Source organism: Somniosus microcephalus, chromosome 7 (assembly GCF_052327205.1).
Source record: "Somniosus microcephalus isolate GS21.2 chromosome 7, FLI_Smic_1.0, whole genome shotgun sequence".
Lineage (NCBI taxonomy): Eukaryota > Metazoa > Chordata > Chondrichthyes > Squaliformes > Somniosidae > Somniosus > Somniosus microcephalus.
The window spans coordinates 275,365,670-275,383,690 of NC_140993.1; the positions used below are offsets into that span (position 1 = coordinate 275,365,670).

The 18,021-nt window shown below is 43.9% G+C and overlaps 1 protein-coding gene across 10 annotated transcripts in view; it reads right to left on the bottom strand.

Annotated features, from left to right (window-relative positions):
• Positions 1 to 18,021, bottom strand: part of LOC147115349 (cAMP-regulated phosphoprotein 21-like) — a 789,554-nt gene that overhangs the window by 508,640 nt on the left and 262,893 nt on the right. For 2 of the 10 annotated variants that reach the window (XM_085993822.1, XM_085993831.1), the window contains exon 3: positions 2,561 to 2,635. The exons of 7 other annotated variants lie outside the window; for them this stretch is intronic. The gene's annotated coding sequence lies outside the window, so the exon portion shown is untranslated. Of the gene's footprint in view, positions 1 to 2,560; positions 2,636 to 4,542; positions 4,912 to 18,021 lie in introns of those variants that run through there. One more of the 10 variants, XM_085993825.1, reaches the window with a different exon arrangement.

Genomic DNA, 18,021 nt, shown 5'->3' on the forward strand with positions numbered 1-18,021 from the left:
GATATTACATCTAGTTCCCTCATCTAGATCATTAATATATATTGTGTATAGCTGGGGTCCCAGCACCGATCCCTGCGGTACCCCACTAGTCACTGCCTCCCACTCGGAAAAAGACCCGTTTATTCCAACTCATTGCTTCCTGTCTGCCAACCAGTTCTCTATCCAAGTCAGTACCTTACCCCCAATCCCATATGCTTTAAATTTGCACGCTAATCTCTTATGCGGGGCCTTATCGAAAGCCTTCTGAAAGTCCAAATACACCACACCCACTGGTTCTCCCTTATCTATTCTACCAGTTACATCCTCAAAAAATTCCAGTAGATTAGTCAAGCATGATTTACCTTTTGTAAATCCATGTTGACTTTGTCCGATCCCGTCACTGTTTTCCAAGTGCTCTGCTATTACATCTTTTATAATGGACTATAGCATTTTCCCCATTACCGATGTCAGGCTTACCGGTCTATAATTCCCCGTTTTCTCTCTACCACCTTTTTTAAATAGTGGGGTTACATTAGCTACCCTCCAATCCATGGGAACTGTTCCAGAGTCTATAGAATTTGGGAAGATGACCAGCAATGCATCTACTATTTCTAGGGCCACTTCTTTAAGTACCCTAGGATGTAGATTATCAGGCCCTGCGGATTATCGGCCTTCAAGCCCGTCAATTTGCCGAACACCATTTCACTACAAATATTGATTTCATTCAGTTCCTCCCTCTCATTAGACCCCATATTCCTCGACATCTCTGGGAGGTTATTTGTGTCCTCCTTTGTGAAGACAAAACCAAAGTATGTATTTAATTGGTCTGCCATTTCCTTGTTCCCCATTATAAATTCCCCCGATTCTGACTGCAAGGGACCTACGCTTGACTTCACCAATCTTTTTCTCTTCACATATCTATGGAAGCTTTTACAGTCAGTTTTTATGTTACCTGAAAGCTTACTCTCATACTCTATTTCCCCCCCCCTTAATTAATCCCTTTGTCCTCCTTTGCTGAATCCTAAACTGCTCCCAATCCTCAGGTTTGCTGCTTTTTCTGGCCAATGTATATGTCCTCTCCTTAGATCTTATGGTATCCCTAATTTCCCTGGTTAGCCACGGTTAGCCATCGAAAATTAAATTCTGTTACACCGGCATGTTCACCAGTTGTCCGGGAGACACCGACCCTATTGTCTCAGATACCCACAGGTTCTAAGTATTTTTGAACCCTGGACATTGCAAGTGGGTTTTGGAGCATTCCGGCCAGAAAGGAAGACCAATATAAGTTCGCCTTTACCTTGGAAGATAAGAGTAATACATGGACTTGTCTACCACAAGGGTTCAACAATGCCCCGGCCATTTTTCACAAAAGAATGGCCAACGTTTTGAAGGGTTTTTCTAAGCCCGATTGTCTACTACAATATGTTGATGACCTGTTGCTCACCACCTCAACGGAGGAAGAACACGTGCAGTTGCTGAGTGAGTTACTACAAATATTGACTCAGGCCGGGTTAAAAATCAACTCAAAAAAAGCACAGTTGTTAAAGCAACAAGTAACCTTCTTGGGAGTATCAGTTTCAGCGTCAGGACAAGCTCCAGATCAACACAAGGTTGAAGTCATCCAGAGATTGCCATTACCTGCTTCTAAGATAGCACTTCGTTCCTTTCTGGGCCTTGTAGGATATCAGAGGGGTTTCATTCCAGGATTTGCCGAACTTGTAAAACCCCTCTATGAACTGTTGAAAGGAAAGGATGATGAAATCCAAAGTTAGTGGACAGAACTTCATGCTAAGGCAGTCGGAAAGTTAAAAGAAGCCGTTGAAGGCCAACTGCCTTATTACACCTGATCCACAGAAACCATTTCATCTGTAAATAGGAGCATCCGATCAGAGTTTGACAGTAGTCTTGTGCCAAGACGACCATGGTAAACTCTTACCCATTGCCTTGGCCTCCAGAATAGTAACAGGAGTCGAAAAATCCTACAGCGCATACGAACGTCACCTATTGGCTACATTTTGGGCAGTTCAACACTTCACTTACATCACAGGCCTCCAGACGCTGGTACTGCACACGCCCCATCCGCCTCTCAATCTGCTCATGAAACCAGGAGACACCTTTGTCTCCTCCCAACACATTGGCAAGAAACACTGACATCACTCCTAGACAAACGATGGTACTGCCACAACTATTGCAATATCAAGGCAATCTGCATGAGTGCCCGCTTCCAATTCTATCCTTTTAAGACAATCCAGTGAGTAAGACTCCACTTCAAGAAGGCCTAGGCATTTGTCAATGGTTTGTCATATCATGTAGAAGGCAAACCTTACACGAGATTTGCAGTTATCCTGCCAGACCAAGTCATTCAGTACGTGTACGCCACATTCTGCTCAGTATGCTGAAGTTGCAGCCTTTTTTAACGGCTGTAAATGAAACGTCCGAACAAACAGTTAATACATGGTCTGATAGTGCATATGCTATTAACACCACACAGGAGTGGGAATGCCAGGAAATGAGCCATTCTTCAACTAACTGATTTAATGCTCTTACTTTTTAATGTTAAAGCTTCCCTTTAATAACTCACCTAAACGACAGTCTTAAGTCACCGCTTATTGAACCAGTGTGACACTTCCACCCACCGCACTGTTCTTTACAGCTCCTGTAAGTGAGACCAACAATTTAGCATGGATTGTTAGTGGACTCGCAACCAGTAAAATGCGAACACTGGAACCAATCCTGTCTTGGAATATTTTCATGTGAATACAAAGAATGTGTGTGTAGGGAGGGGGATCTCCTGGCACATCAATTAGTTTGCCTGTGTAACATGGCAGTAGAAGGCCTGCTAGTGAGCTCATTGCACTAACAGAAATAATCTATTAAAGAGTTTAGCTATTCAATCTAATTTCCATGTCAATTATCTTTAAATAACTTAAATGATAAAGCCATTATACTCTAACATAGGAATTGTGCAAAGCAAACTAAGCTATGCAGATTAAGTAGCTCAGAAAATATGTTCATCTATAAAACTCAAATTCCAAAAATCCCTTGGGACTCAGGGTCCAGAAGCAAAAGTACAACATTAAAACTTAACAATTGTGAGGCTTAATTAACATTACTGTATGGACTACTCTCCCCGGTGAGTCCATCCAGTGAGTTACTGAGCCATGAAGAGCTGGAAGATCCTAAGTCTGATCCCCTGTCTGTGCTGGGTCAGTCAATCTAAGTCAGGGTAGCTTTAGGGGCCCCGAGAACATAGAAATGGACTATAATTGACTCAGCTCCCAAAGTTTGGGCAAAGAATAAAACAGCAATGCTTTCCAACAATCCATTCTGGAGGGGCAGGTGTGTACGTGCTGGGATCTGCTATGATGCGCCCTGTGGTTGAAAATCTGCCAACCTTCACTGTCAAGTCTCACATGTGAATAATGTCCATTTGGGCCAAATACCAAATGGCGACAAATGCTTGTGGAACTGTACTGCAGAAAGGAAAGAGTGAAAACTGGTGAGAAAAAAAAGAATAGACACTAATATCTACAGTAAAGGCGCACAAAGATGACTGTCAGCTACACTTTGCTTTCTTTTAAAATAATCAGAAAGCACAGCATTGAATAGTGAGATAAGGTATCTGGCACATCACAACAATGGTTCAAGGCACTCCAAACATCAGGATTTGCTACCAGTACCATAACAACCCCTTCATTAAAAGACAATGCTAATACACTGTGGAAGCTCCTCAGTCAGTAATATACAAATGTAAGAAGTCACACAACACCAGGTTATAGTCCAACAGTTTTATTTGAAATCACAAGCTTTCGGAGCGCTGCTCCTTCGTCAGTTGACTTCACCCGACGGAGGAGCAGCGCTCCGAAAGCTTGTGATTTCAAATAAAACTGTTGGACTATAACCTGGTGTTGTGTGACTTCTTACATTTGTCCACCCCAGTCCAACACTGGCATCTCCACACCATGAGTAATATACAATCGGAAGGGAATAGGGTGGGGATAAAGATGGGGAAAAAGAAGCATAATTTCTACATTTTTAATAGGACCGAAATCAATGGCTTTGGTCCTCCTAATATTTAGCTATAGGAAATTTCTACTCATCCAGTGTTGGATGTCAGACAAGCAGTCTGACAATTTAGAGACAGTGACGGGGTCGAGAGAGGTGATGGTGAGGTAGAGCTGGGTGTCATCTGCGTACATGTGAAAACTGTTAAGAAGCAGAGAAGTGGCTCTGCAGAGATGGTCCATCAGATTCTTTGAAAAGGATATTAGGATTTTAGATGAGGACTGAGCCAAAGGTTCCAGAAGGTACAAGCATGATAAAAGTCTGGCCACCAAATCTATTAAAACAGGACAACAGTGGGCGCATCTAATTTTATTGGAGCAAAGTTCTGGAGCTAAATATTTTGTCTTCATAATTTTTAAGCCCATCATTGCTCACAGCTTGCTCAAGCAACATGTCCATTGTTGACAATATATAAATCACCAAAAATTAATTCCATTAGTCTCAACACTTTTTGGGCTGAGCAGAAAACCCTCATGATCTCTAGCAAAGGATACTAACGCTGGTAAGTATGCAAAAAAGTCTCATCTCTCTCTGCTCCTCCACTTCAGACTCTTTTCCTCTTCCACTTTGGTCTCCTTCCGCCTTCATTTTTTGTTTTCTGTCACTATTTCCTTGACTTCTCTCTTGCTTTGTTTTCTTCTGCTTCTCGCTTTTTTCTTGTCCTTGTTCTCCTCCATCACACTCACTCCTTTTTGTTCTGCTTCTTCACTTCTTACTCTGTTTCGCTTTCTTCCATCACTCTCATTCTCCTTCATTTCTCGCTCTTTTTCTCTCACTCTTCCCCTCTCTTCCACTCTCCTCCTCTATTCACTAGTTTGCTCTCCTCGTTCATTTCCTGCTCTGTTTAATTCTCTGCCTCCATCCCTTGAAGGGTCTGTGAGAATAAGAAAGTTATTTTAATGGGCAACTTCAATCACCCAAATATAAATTGGTTCAGAGTCAGTAAGTAAATGCTTCATAACGCAGTGCATCAGGGAAGCTACAAGTGTCAAAAATGACCCAAAGTTCAGTAAATGGAAGTCGTGCCAGCTCTGGGCAGGGCAACAATCGCATGATGGTCAAATTCACTATGATCTCGGACAGGGGTTCTCAACCGGGGGTCTGATAACGTTTCATGGGCTCCTCCAAAATAGGTCGTCTTGTCAGAAGGACAAAAATTACCGCCAATTAAAAAAATAAACAAATGAGCAAGCTCCAAGCGCAAGCCTCTTTCAACTGAGCGTACTAAGCTTAAATAAAGGAGACTGAAGGTATGAGAGTAGAATTGACTAAAGTGGACTGGGAAAACAGATTAAAGTGTAAGACGGTACAAGAGCAGTGGTCTACATTCAAGGAGATATTTCACATCTTTCAAGATAAATATATTCCACTGAGGAAAAAGGGGAGTAAAAGAAAAGACAGCCATCCGTGGCTTAGTAAAGTAATAAAGGATAGTATTCGACTGAAAACAAGGGCATATAAATTAGCCAAATCTAGTGGGAGGATAGAAGGTTGGGAAGCATTTAAAAGCCAGCAAACAATAACTAAAAGATTAATTAAGAAAGGGAAGATAGATTATGAAAGTAAACTAGCAAAAAATATAAAAACAGATAGCAAGAGTTTCTACAGCTATATAAAAAGGAAAAGGGTGGCTAAAGTGAACGTTGGTCCCTTAGAGGATGGGACTGGGAAACTAGTGGTGGGGAACATGGAGATGGCAAAGACGCTGAACAAATATTTTGTATCAGTCTTTACAGTAGAGGACACTAAAAATATCCCAACACTGGACAAACAGGGGGCAATGGGGGGGGGGGGGAGGAGCTAAACACGATTATAATCACTAAGGAGATGGTACTCAGTAAAATAATAGGACTTAAGGCGGATAAATCCCCCGGACCTGATGGCCTACATCCTAGGGTCTTGAGAGAAGTGGCGGTAGGGATTGTGGATGCATCGGTGATCATTTTCCAGAACTCCTTGGACTCAGGAAAGGTCCCGGCAGATTGGAAAACTGCTAATGTAACACCCTTATTTAAGAAGGGAAGTAGACAAAAAGCTGGAAACTATAGACCAGTTAGCCTAACATCTGTGGTTGGCAAAATGTTGGAGTCCATTATTAAGGAAACAGTAACAGAGCATTTGGATAAACATAATTTAATAGGACAGAGTCAGCATGGTTTTACGAAGGGGAAGTCATGTTTGACAAATTTGCTCGAATTCTTTGAGGATGTAACATACAGGGTGGATAAAGGGGAACCAGTGGATGTAGTGTATTTGGACTTCCAAAAGGCATTTGACAAGGTTCCACACAAAAGATTACTGATCAAGATAAAAAATCACGGGATTGGGGGTAACATACTGGCATGGGTGGAAGATTGGCTATCTAACAGAAAACAAAGAGTTGGGATAAATGGTTCGTTCTCGGGCTGGCAATCAGTAACTAGTGGTGTTCCGCAGGGGTCAGTGCTGGGACCCCAACTCTTTACAATCTATATTAATGATTTGGAGGAAGGGACCGAGTGCAACATATCCAAGTTTGCCGACGATACAAAGATGGGAGGGAAAGCAGTGAGTGAGGAGGACATAAAAAACCTGCAAAAGGACATAGACAGGCTAAGTGAGTGGGCAGAGATTTGGCAGATGCAATATAATGTTGGAAAGTGTGAGGTTATGCACTTTGGCAGAAAAAATCAAAGAGCAAGTTATTATCTAAATGGAGAGAAACTGCAAAGTGCTACAGTACAAAGGGATCTGGGGGTCCTGGTGCATGAAACACAAAAAGTTAGTATGCAGGTGCAGCAGGTGATTAGGAAGGCCAATGGAATCTTGGCTTTTATTGCAAGGGGGATGGAGTATAAAAACAGGGAAGTCTTGCTGCAGTTATACAGGGTATTGGTGAGGCCACACCTGGAATACTGCGTGCAGTTTTGGTTTCCATATTTAAGAAAAGATATACTTGCTCTCGAGGATGAATGAATTTTTTGCGTCTGTTTTCACTATGGAGAAGGACGATGTAGACATAGAAATAGGGCGGGGGGACTGTGATATGCTCGAACATATTAACATCGAGCGGGGGGAGGTATTGGCGGTTTTAGCTGGCCTAAAAATGGATAAATCCCCAGGCCCGGATGAAATGTATCCCAGGCTGCTGTGTGAGGCAAAGGAGGAGATTGCGGGGGCTCTAACACATATATTCAGGACCTCTCTGGCCACAGGGGATGTGCCAGAGGACTGGAGAACCGCTAATGTAGTACCATTATTCAAGAAGGGTAGTAGGGAAAAACCGGGGAACTACAGGCCAGTGAGCCTAACATCAGTGGTAGGAAAATTATTGGAAAAAATCCTGAGGGACAAAATTTGTCTCCACTTGGAGAGGCAAGGATTAATCAGGGATAGTCAACATGGCTTTGTCAAGGGAAGATCATGTCTGACTAATTTGATTGAATTTTTTGAGGGGGTGACTAGGTGTGTGGATGAGGGTAACGCAGTGGATGTGGTATACATGGATTTCAGTAAGGTCTTCGATAAAGTCCCGCACAGGAGACTGGTCAAGAAGGTAAGAGCCCATGGAATCCAGGGTGCCTTGGCACATTGGATACAAAACTGGCTTAGTGGCAGAAGGCAGAGGGTGATGGTCGAAGGTTGTTTTTGTGACTGGAAGCCTGTGGCCAGTGGGGTACCACAGGGATCGGTGCTGGGTCCCTTGCTGTTTGTGGTCTACATTAATGACTTGGATATGAATGTAAAGGGTATGATCAGTAAGTTCGCGGATGATACAAAAATTGGTAGGGTGGTAAATAGCGAGGAGGGTAGCCTCAGTCTGCAGGACGATATAGATGGGTTGGTCAGATGGGCGGAACAGTGGCAAATGGAATTTAACCCGGAAAAGTGCGAGGTGATGCACTTTGGGGGGACTAACAAGGCAAAGGAATACACAATGAATGGAAAGACCCTAGGCAAGACGGAGGGTCAGAGGGATCTGGGTGTGCAAGTACACAGATCCCTGAAGGCGGCGGAACAGGTGGATAAGGTGGTAAAAAAGGCATATGGGATACTTGCCTTCATTAGCCGAGGCATTGAATATAAGAGCAAGGAGGTTATGATGGAGCTGTATAAAACACTGGTTAGGCCACAGCTGGAATATTGTGTGCAGTTCTGGTCGCCACACTACAGGAAGGATGTGATCGCGTTAGAGAGGGTGCAGAGGAGGTTCACCAGGATGTTACCAGGGCTGGAGCGCTTCAGCTATGAAGAGAGACTGGGCAGGTTGGGTTTGTTTTCCTTGGAGCTGAGGAGGCTGAGGGGGGACATGATTGAGGTGTACAAAATTATGAGGGGCATAGATAGGATGGATGCTGAGGAGCTTTTTCCCTTAGTAGAGGGGTCGATAACTAGGGGGCATAGATTCAAGGTAAAGGGCGGGAGGTTTAGAGGGGATTTGAGAAAGAACTTTTTCACCCAGAGGGTGGTTGGAGTCTGGAACTCACTGCCTGAAAGGGTTGTGGAGGCAGAAACCCTCACAACATTTAAGAAGCATTTGGATGTGCACTTGAAATGCCATAGCATACAAGGCTACGGGCCAAATGCTGGAATATGGGATTAGATTAGACAGGGCTTGATGGCCGGCGCGGACACGATGGGCCGAAGGGCCTCTATCCGTGCTGTATTACTCTATGACTCTATGAGGCGGTTCAGAGAAGGTTCACTTGGTTGATTCCAGAGATGAGGAGGTTGACGTATGAGGAAAGGTTGAGTTGGTTGGGACTCTACTCATTGGAGTTCAGAAGAATGAGAGGCGAACTTATCGAAACATATAAGATTGTGAGGGGGCTTGATCGGGTGGATGCGGTGAGGATGTTTCCACTGATGGGTGACATTAGAACTAGGGGGCATAATCTTAGAATAAGGGGCTGCCCTTTCAAAACTGAGATGAGGAGAAACTTCTTCGCTCAGATGGTAGTAAATCTATGGAATTTGCTACCCCAGAGAGCTGTGGAAGCTGCAACATTAAATAAATTTAAAATGGAGATAGACATTTTCCTAACGGATAAGGGAATTAGGGGTTATGGGGAGAGGGCAGGGAAGTGGACGTGAGTCTAGATTCAGATCAGCCATGATCCTATTGAATGGCGGAGCAGGCCCGAGGGGCCGTATGGCCTACTCCTGCTCCTATTTCTTATGCTCTTATGTTCTTGTGAAATAATCTCTGTAAACCCCACCTTCCAGTGGCATTGACTGGCCAATTTCTGGCCCATTGAAGAGCTCCTGGGGAAGTGAACTGGCTGGCGTGCCTGTCACTCAGAGTGACAGAGGCAGGTTTCCATTAAGGAGTGCTGTGCATTGAGTGCTGCTAGAGTTTGGTAAGAGGGAGAAAAGTCATTTAAGTGTATTTTGTGAATTTTAGTGTGTTAAAAAGTTAATTATTTGAAGTGTGTTTAATTTTTAAGTGTATATTAAACTGTTGGGGAGTTTAACCCGGAAGTAGAATCCGGGTATAAAAGGGGCGGGACTAATTTTATTTATCCTAGCCAAATTCGCTCGTGGCTCAGGTAATAACCCAGAGATTATTACCCTTGAGGTTCTGTTTTTTAATTTGACCCCTAGCTGCTAGAGTTTGGTAAGAGGGAGAGTTCGGGCAAGTGGGAGGTGAGGGTGTGTTTTTTGTTCTGTTTCCACCACTCCCAGGCTTAGACAGCACTGCGGAGGCGGAGCAGCGAGACGAGTCAACCAAACAGGCCCCACAGACAGTATTCAAGGAGGAGGTTGGTGATCAGCTGGTTGGTTGGTTTTCTTCCTTCTCTTTTATTCCTTTAAGTTGGTAAGTCCTATTGAATAGTGGTGTAATAGTATCATCTTCATCGAGGCAGAGGGCCTTCATAACTAATAATAATAAATTTAATTAATTACATAGATATGGGTGAACAGGTGATGTGTCACTGTTGCGAAATGTGGGAGCTGGTGGACCCCATTGAGGCTCACGGTGATTACATTTGCGATAAGTGTTTGCTGCTAGAGGAACTCAAGCTCCATGTTAAAGAGCTTGAGACCGAGCTTCAGACACTGCGACACAACAGGGAAGGGGATAAGTTCCAGGACTCTATGTTTCAGGAGATGGTCACACCTATGAAGTCAATTACTGCAGATGTAGTCCGTGGTCAGGGACAGGACGGTGTGACAACGAGTGAGGAAGGTACAGGGATCCAGGATGTAGTGTTGAAGGAGACGCAGCCCTTGCTCTTGTCAAGCAGGATCAAGGTTCTAACTCCCTGTGAGGGCGGGAGCGGGGACTGCAGGGAGGATGAGCAACCTGGCCACAGCACCGTGGTACAGGGGGCCATTCAAGTGGAGGGAGTAAAAAGAAATGTTGTAGTGGTAGGGGATAGTATCATTAGGGGGATAGATAGGGTTCTCTGCAGTCAAGAGCGGGAGTCCCGAAGGCTGTGTTGCCTGCCCGGTGCCAGGGTTAAGGACATCTCTTCTGGGCTGGAAAGAAACTTGGAGTGGGAGGGGGAGGATCCAGTTGTCATGGTCCATGTTGGTACAAACGACGTAGATAGGACAAGGAAGGCGGTTCTGTTAAAGGAGTATGAGCAGCTAGGGGTCAAATTAAAAAACAGAACCTCAAGGGTAATAATCTCTGGGTTATTACCTGAGCCACGAGCGAATTTGGCTAGGATAAATAAAATTAAAGAGTTAAATGTGTGGCTCAAAGACTCGTGTGGGAGAAATGGGTTTTGCTTCTTGGGACACTGGCACCAGTACTGGGACAGGAGGGAGCTGTTCCGTTGGGACGGACTCCACTTGGCCAGTGCTGGGACTAGAGTCCTGGCGAATCATATAACTAGGGCTGTAGAGAGGGCTTTAAACGAATTTGTGGGGGGGAGGTTTCTAGAGTGCAAATAATGGAAATGACAACAGAGAAGGTAGACTTAGGTAGCAGTGGGGGAATTAAAAAACAGAACGTGTCAGGAAGGGACAGAAGGTATGGAGAAAAAAGTAAAGTACTAAAAAGGGAAAAAACAGGAACTAAGTGTTACAAAACATATTTGAAAGTTCTTTATCTGAATGCACGTAGCATTCGTAACAAAATGAATGAGTTAACGGCACAAATAACGACATATGGGTATGATCTTGTGGCCATTACAGAAACATGGCTGCAGGGTGACCATGACTGGGAATTAAACATACCAGGTTATTGAACAATCAGGAAGGACAGGCAGGAAGGGAGAGGAGGTGGGGTGGCTATGTTAATAAAGGAAGGAATCACTATAATACAGAGAAATGATATTGGGTCAAAGGAGCAGGATAGTGAAACAGTTTGGGTGGAGATAAGGAATAATAAGGGGAAAAAAACACTAGTAGGTGTAGTCTATAGGCCTCCGAACAGTTGTAACTCTGTTGGACGGAGTATCAATCAGGAAATAGTTGAGGCTTGTAATAAGGGAACAGCTATAATTATGGGGGATTTTAATTATCATATTAACTGGACAAATCAAATTGGGCAGAGCAGCCTTGAGGATCAGTTCATTGAGTGTATTAGGGATGGGTTTCTTGAGCAGTATGTAACTGAACCGACCAGGGGGCAAGCAACCTTAGATTTGGTCCTGTGTAATGAGACAGGATTAATTAAAAATGTCCTAGTAAAGGATCCCCTTGGAATGAGTGACCATAACATGGTTGAATTCCATATTCAATTAGAGGGTGAGAAGGTTGGATCTCAAACAAGCATGCTGAGCTTGAATAAAGGAGACTATGAAGGTATGAGAGCAGAATTGAGTAGAGTGGATTGGGAAAATAGATTAAAGGGTAAGACGGTACATGATCAGTGGTGTACATTTAAGGAGTTATTTTACAACTTCCAAAAAATATATATTCCACTGAGGAAAAAAGGGTGTAAAAGGAAAGATAGCCATCCGTGGCTAAGTAAAGTAATTAAGGATAGTATCCGACTAAAAACAAGGGCATATAAGGTAGCCAAATCTAGTGGGAGGATGGAAGATTGGGAAGTCTTTAAAAGACAGCAAAAATAACAAAAAGATTGATTAAGAAAGGGAAGATAGATTATGAAAGTAAATTAGCAAAAAATATAAAAACAGACAGCAAAGTTGTCTATAGTTGTATTAAAAGAAAAAGGGTGGCTAAAGTAAATGTTGGTCCCTTAGAGGATGAGACCAGGAAATTAATGGTGGGAAACATGGAGATGGCAAAAACACTGAACAATTATTTTGTATCAGTCTTTACAGTAGAGGACACTAAGAATATCCCAACACCGAACAAACAGGGGGCTCTAGGGGGGGAGGAACTAAATACGATTAAAATCACTAAGGAAGTGGTACTTGGTAAAATAATGGGACTCAAGGCGGATAAATCCCCTGGACCTGATGGCTTGCATCCTAGGGTCTTGAGGGAAGTGGCGGTAGGGATTGTGGATGCATTGGTAATAATTTTCCAAAACTCCCTGGACTCAGCAAAGGTCCCGGCAGATTGGTAAACTGCTAATGTAACACCCTTATTTAAAAAGGGTAGTAGGCAGAAGGCTGGAAACTATAGACCTGTTAGCCTAACATCTGTGGTTGGTGAAATGTTGAGAGTCCATTATTAAGGAGACAGTAACGGGACATTTGGATAAACATAATTTAATAGGACAAAGTCAGCATGGTTTCATGAAGGGGGAGTCATGTTTGACAAATTTGCTTGAGTTTTTTGAGGAAGTAACATACAGGGTGGATAAAGGGGAACCAGTGGGCGTAGTGTATTTAGACTTCCAAAAGGCATTTGACAAGGTGCCACACAAAAGATTATTGCTCAAGATAAAAAATCACGGGATTGGGGGTAATATTCTGGCGTGGGTGGAGGATTGGCTCTCTAACAGAAAGCAGAGAGTTGGGATAAATGGTTCGTTCTCAGATTGGCAACCAGTAACTAGTGGTGTTCCGCAGGGGTCAGTGCTGGGTCCCCAACTCTTTACAATCTATATTAACGATTTGGAGGAGGGGACCGAGTGTACCATATCAAAGTGTGCAGATGATACAAAGATGGGACGGAAAGTAGTGAGTGAGGAGGACATTAAAAACCTGCAAAGGGACATAGACAGGCTAAGTAAGTGGGCAGAGATTTGGCAGATGGAATACAATACTGGAAAGTGTGAGGTTATGCACTTTGGCAGGAAAAATCATAGAGCAAGTTATTATCTTAATGGCAAGAAACTGGAAAGTACTGTAGTACAAAGGGATCTGGGGGTCCTGGTGCACGAAACTCAAAAAGTTAGTATGCAGGTGCAGCAAGTGATCAAGAAGGCCAATGGAATGTTGGCTTTTATTGCTAGGGGGATGGAATATAAAAACAGGGAGGTATTGCTGCAGTTGTACAAGGTATTGGTGAGACCGCACCTGGAATACTGCATACAGTTTTGGTGTCCATACATAAGAAAAGACATACTTGCTCTCGAGCCAGTACAAAGAAGGTTCACTCGGTTAATCCCGGGGATGAGGGGGTGGTCATATGAGGAGAGGTTGAGTAGATTGGAACTCTACTCATTGGAGTTCAGAAGAATGAGAGACGATCTTATTGAAACATATAAGATTGTGAAGGGGCTTGATCGGGTGGATGCGGTGAGGATGTTCCCAATGATGGGTGAAACTAGAACTAGGGGGCATGATCTTAAAATAAGGGGCTGCTCTTTCAAAACTGAGATGAGGAGAAATTTCTTCACTCAGAAGGTGGTAGGTTTGTGGAATTTGCTGCCCCAGAAAGCTGTGGAAGCTACATCATTAAATACATTTAAAACAGAAATAGATAGTTTCCTAGAAGTAAAGGGAATTAAGCGTTATGGGGAGCGGGCAGGAAATTGGACATGAGTCTAGATTCGGAATGGTCATGGCCCTGTGGGTAGTGGAGTGGGCCCAGGGGCCGTGTAGCCTGGTTCTGCTCCTACTGTGTTCTAATTCTGTGTTAGATTTCAGGAGATGGTTTTATTCCTGTTCGTGGCTGGGGTGGAGATCGCCTGTACAGAAGGTAAGTACTGTAGAAAATATAGGGACAGAGTGGTCTCCTGGAAGAATTTCGATTGCCTAGATGGGTCGGAGAGGAATTTCCCAGATTTTTTTCTCCCAAATTGGCCATTGGGTCTTTTATCTGGTTTTTCGCCTCTCCCGGGAGATCACATGGGTTCGGGTGGATGGAGAGTGATAAAAGATTTGAGGTTAGGATCAGATCAGCCATGATCTTATTGAATGGTGGAGCAGGCTCGAGGGGCCGATTGGCCTACTCCTGCTCCTATTTCTTATGTTCTTATGTTAAGGTGCTCCTGGGGATTAGGATTGGTGAGCCTGTCACTCAGCGTCACCAGATTCTCAGAGAAAAAGTAGCATTTAATCAGATATCTCAGGGAACAAGAGGGGAAGATGCTAAAAACAATGGAGGAAAATCTTCGAGAAATTCAAGAGAATTTAAATTCTATTGAGGAGAACATAATTGTACTGTATGTGCCTTTAAGAGCCCCATGTGTACTGTAATGCCGGTAATGGCCACTCGGGCTATATAAGCCTGTATATTGTGTTGTATCAGTTAGTTCCCCTCCAGATTTTGTTTAGTAAACACCTATGAAACCAACTCCTGTCTTCAGTGGCTCTATCAACACACAGACACAACAGTGGCGACGAAGTGGAAACGGACTTGCGTGCAAGTCGGCAGCACCTCAAGGACATCGATTCCTCTGGTGTCCAGAGTTGAGGAAGAATCAAGAAGGTGAAAGAAACTGTGATTTCACCAGCTGGCCAAGCTGGTGGCAGGTACTGCGGTAATCCTTCCTGGGCGTCAGGTTGGGGCTCCAGCGGCTGGCTCTACAGTTGGGCCAAGCAGCGAAAGCAGAGGCAAGCAGTAACAGGCGGGGAGGGAGCACTCGGGAGACGGCCGGCGCTGCAAGCAGGTCGGCGTTCAGACCTAGAGAGAGAGTCCGGCGGGAACGAGTCTCCAACTGTAAATAAATAAATAAAAAAGAACGGAAACCGCGGGGGAACAGCGTTGTCATCGGCAGCAGCGGCGGGGAAGCACGGGAAGCGCCATATCTTTTCTGCAGAAAAGAAAGAAAAGCGCGGGAAGCGCCATTTTTTTTCTAGGATGCCTAAGTCTGGCAATATTGATGCTTTTAATAACGAGATAGAGGATTGGACCACATATGTAGAAAGAGTGGAGGTATATTGCACCGCAAATGGAATAGAAGATGAAAAAAAAGCTTCAGTACTGCTAAATCTAATGGGCGCAAAGACATACGGGCTGTTACGAAATTTAATCACTCCAGCCAAACCAAAGGACAAGAATTTTAAAGAAATTGTTGATACCCTACAGGAGCACTTAAACCCAACACCGCTGCTGATAGCGGAACGATTCAAATTCTTCAAGAGAAATCAACACAAGAATGAAAGTAACGCTGATTACCTCACCAAATTAAGAAAGCTATCAAAACACTGCCAATTCGGGGCAGGACTAGTAGATTATCTTCGAGCCAAATTCGTCTGCGGTCTCTTAAGTGAAGGAACACAGAAAAGGCTGCTTTCTGAAAAAGATTTAACACTGGACAAGGCTTTCAGTATGGCTGTATCATACGAAGCAGCCGCAAGAGGAGCTGCAGAGATACAACAAAATACACAGGACTTCGGCACCCATGAAATGACACAGGGTTTCGAGAGATGTTATTGCTGCGGCAGATCCACCCATGACCAGAGGGACTGCTGGTTCAAGGACAAAGCATGCAGGCAATGCGGAAAGATTGGACACATTGCACGGGTATGCCGATCTGGACAAAAAAAATCCACAGACAGGAAAAAAAAATCAATAAAGAAAAGTACAGAAAAGTACAAATGATGACGGACAGTAGCTCCGAAGACCAGAAGAGCGATAGCGACTCCGAAAACAAGAGACTAAGCTGTCTCAAATTACATAATGTAATTGCCAAAGATGATTACCAGACCATTTGGGTTACCCTCACGATAGCAGGGTCCCCAGTTAAAATGGAGCTGGATACAGGATCAGCCCTGACCATCATAAATCGACGGGATTATGAGCGGCTATTTCCGCATATACCTTTAAAAGACACATCCATTATCTTGAAAACATATACGGGGCAGAAAGTATACCCCAAAGGAAAAATAAGGGTGCCTGTTGTATACAACGGCAAGGAAATACAAAAATTGTATTTATACATTCTACAAGATGGTGGCCCACCGCTGGTGGGACGTGAATGGATCAGGAAAATACGTTTAGACTGGCACTCCATTCAGGCACTGACGGTGACCAGTAAGAAAAAAAACGATGATGATGTCATACCTGAACGATTAAGACATCTTGGCCAACGCCAAAGAATTGTTTCAAGAGAAACTAGGAACCTTGAAAGGCATCACCGCCTCAATAAAAGTGGAAGATGCAGCAATTCCCAAGTTTTTTAAGGCAAGGCCGGTGCCATACGCAATTTGTCCAGCAGTCGAGGCAGAGCTGGAGAATTTGGAAAAGGCAGGCGTCTTATCCAAAATAGATTGGAGCGAGTGCGCAACACCCATCGTTCCAGTCATGAAGAAAGCATTGAATAATGATAAATCTGAAGAACAGAGAAAAATTTGCATCTGTGGAGACTTCAAGGTGACTGTAAAGCCGGTCCTTCACACGGTACAGTATCCTCTTCCAAGGATAGAAGATATTTTCGCCTCACTATCCGGAGGGAAACGTTTCACCAAAATTGACTTGGCACAGGCATATCTACAGATGGAGGTTGAAGAGGCCTCTAAAAAAAATCTCACGATAAATACACACAAAGGTCTGTACCAGTACAATCGACTGGTTTTCGGAGTAGCATCCGCTCCAGCTATCTGGCAAAGAGCTATGGAGCAAGTCATCCAAGGGATTCCGGGGACTCAATGCTACCTAGACGATATCCTTGTAACAGGAGAAAACGACAATGAGCACCTTGCCAATTTGGAGCAGGTGCTCACTAGGCTGAGAGAACGGGGCCTACGAGCAAATCGCCCCAAGTGCGAATTTTTCCGAAATCAAATATCATATTGTGGCCACATAATTAATAAGGAAGGGTTGCATAAGTCACCTGAAAAAATTGAAGCGGTCATAAAAGCCCCAGCACCTGAAAATGTTTCACAATTAAGGTCGTTCCTGGGATTAATAAATTACTATCATAAATTTTTACCGAACTTATCAACTCTTCTACACCCTCTTAATGAACTGCTACAAACAGGAGTAATTTGGAAATGGAGCGAAGACTGTAAACGTGCCTTGCATAAATGCAAAGACTTAATCACGTCCAAAGAAGTTTTGGCTCATTACAACCCATCACTGCCAATCAGACTGGCGTGCGATGCATCCCCTTACGGCATAGGAGCAGTATTATCGCATAAATTCCCTGATGGCTCGGAACGGCCGATAGCTTTTGCGTCACGCTCATTGAACTCAGCTGAGCGTAACTATGCCCAAATCGACAGGGAAGCACTCAGCCTGGTATGGGGAGTGAAGGAATTCAACCATTACCTACACGGACAAAAATTTACCTTGTTGACTGACCATCAACCCCTCATCTCCATATTCAACCCTGAAAAGGGTGTTCCCATTATGACAGCGCAAAGGCTACAGAGGTGGTCCCTTTTTCTAGGGGCACACCAATACAACATAGAATACAAAGGATCAAAACAGCATGGGAATGCTGACGGTTTATTGCGCCTACCATTGCCAACGGTAGAAGAGGCACCTACAGTAGACCCAGTGGAGATGTTTCACTCTACCATAGTGGAATGTCTACCAGTAACAAATTCTGCCATTGAAAAGGAAACGAGAAATGACCCGACTCTCTCACGAGTCTACGATTTAACGGTGAAGGGATGGCCAGCACATGGCGAACCACTGTTGCCAGCATTCTCGCAAAGAAGAGAACAGCTGTCAGTGTGCTGAGGAACCTTGATGTGTGGATCCAGAGTGGTGATTCCACCCAAACTCCAGGAT